We start from the raw sequence: 2,109 nt of genomic DNA, 5'->3' as shown, positions 1-2,109 counted from the left end.
TTAAATGTTTAAATTGCCTCTTTTTAATTGTGCAGCCTATATTTCCCTTAAATTTAATTATAATGGACCTCAATCTTCTGTGAGTGTTACACACCAAAATTTGTTTATAATTTCTTATTTTAATGCCATGCACTTTTATTTGTGAACATTTTCTGGGATTGGGTTTTAATCAATAACCAGCTACTGGGTTAAGTTAAAGTATCAAAGTTACAGTAAAGGAGGGTGGGGAATTGTGGATATATGATAATACCTGTCCGAACCAAATAACTCACAACATCCCTTACAAAGAAAATAAATCTAGGTGACAAACAGATAAATTCCTCAGAATTACTTGAGCTGAGGCAACGTTCACCAGCATCCATTCTAGCACAAGTCAAAATAGTTTCTATTACTAGAAATTATACACAGAAACAGCCCCGAGCTCTGATGAACACAAATATTTTGATTTTTCAGTTTTAAAAGCTTTACTGTTATTCAAGGCCAGGTTGGATGGGGCTTGGAGCATCCAAGGTGTCCCTGCCCCTGGCAGGGGGTGGAATGAGATGATTTTTAAGGCCCCTTCCAACCCAAACCATTCTGGGATTTCTCCAGGCTGCAGAGGATTTCTCTCCTTTTTAGACTTATACTCAAACCTTACACCAAGTATCCGAAATAATACATTAAAATAAATCTCTTATTTCATCAGTGATGGAATTTTGCGTAACCAGGTACAGAGGCATTAAAATGGCACTTCCACTGACATCACAACCCCTCAGGCTCCTGGAATGACATGGAATGACAGCTCTGGGGCTGTTACCACATCAATGGGAGCGTGAGAGACACTTCATTGGCACTGTAACAGCTCCAGAGCCTGGAAAGTGAGAGTAATGACTCTTCTGGGGCTGTTATTGTGTCAGAGGAAATATTAATGAGACCCTTCATTGATGTTATAACAGCTCTTACACCAGGCTCGTAAGTAAAACCCCAGAAATTTGTCAATAAAAATTATCAAGCTTAAAAAAAAAAAAAAAAAAAAAAGGCTACAGTGCTCAAGGAAAACAGAAACATTCAGAAGGTGAGTTTCTTTCAGCTTCACTGAAACAAGTTTATGTACAAACATACTACTAAAACCAACAAGCACATCCGGCTCCTCACAGGAAAAGCATCAGCAGGCACAGGTGAAAACAATGCCAAGAACTGCTCCCCATCCTTAAAACCATAATTAAGGTACTGGCCCTTTATGACTTGTACTTACAATAAACTTTTCCTTTAAGGTACATCTGTAAAGAATAAGTGTTTTTATTAATGCTTCATAACTTCAAGAAAAGTAACTTATGATTAAGAGTCAAAATAAGTGATTTTCAGTCTGTGGTATTTCATTATTTACTTGAACTCTTTGGCAAATATTTGTTTAAAAGATGTAAGTTCTGCAGCCCTAATCCTTAAAAAAATAATGCTCATGGGAAAAGTGCTAATGTACTGAATTCATTATCTGAGGCCACAAACTAATTGTCAATCCATGTGTGATTTGTTAAACTAAAATAAATCCAATTAGATTTCCCCAGTTACATATAACTGACAGAAATTTAGAATTTTAATAATACTATAAACCACGAACAAGGGCCTTATTTCTTTGTGGTAAATTTAAAAAAAAAATTAACTTCATATTTTGCTCTTTGCAGCCACTTCATGGATTCAATTTTTTCTGTTAAGAAAATCCCCTTGAATAGATTCTGCAAGGACTGCTTTTGTGTGTCTTGGCCAGGACTGCCTGAATCACAGACCTAGTGCTGAAGGTCCATGTTCTATAACCTAGAAAGCCACCAGGAAAAGTTTAGGAAAACTTAATAAATAAATAAATAAATAAACACAAGCCCAAACAGTAATGGCAACACTCTGCTAATTAAAAACAGTGGGGAAGGTCATTACAGACACACATTGGGATGATGCAATATTGACAAACCAACCTCCTCACATGTCCCAAGCTGGGGAGAGTGGGGTAGGGACTGCAGAAAACCCAGAAATCCATCAAGACATATCTTTTCCCCTACAGCAGAATTGTCCCTGCAAGAGAAGCTCAGGAAATGAAAGCAAAAAAAAAAAACCACACCAAAAGTCAACTAACCTAAC

At 36.8% G+C, this 2,109-nt stretch overlaps 1 long non-coding RNA gene across 1 annotated transcript; it reads left to right on the top strand.

Annotated features, from left to right (window-relative positions):
- The first annotated feature begins 811 nt into the window (after positions 1-811).
- LOC113976384 lies at positions 812-1,795 on the top strand. The gene is made up of 3 exons (XR_003537081.1): positions 812-951; positions 1,070-1,206; positions 1,662-1,795. It is a non-coding gene; the product is annotated as an uncharacterized LOC113976384 (long non-coding RNA).
- The last annotated feature ends 314 nt before the right edge of the window (positions 1,796-2,109 follow it).

Source organism: Neopelma chrysocephalum, unplaced genomic scaffold, assembly GCF_003984885.1.
Source record: "Neopelma chrysocephalum unplaced genomic scaffold, ASM398488v2 Primary Assembly neopelma1_159, whole genome shotgun sequence".
Classification (NCBI taxonomy): Eukaryota; Metazoa; Chordata; class Aves; order Passeriformes; family Pipridae; genus Neopelma; species Neopelma chrysocephalum.
Note: the sequence above shows the minus strand (reverse complement) of the source record. Positions and strands in the feature narration are given on the sequence as shown.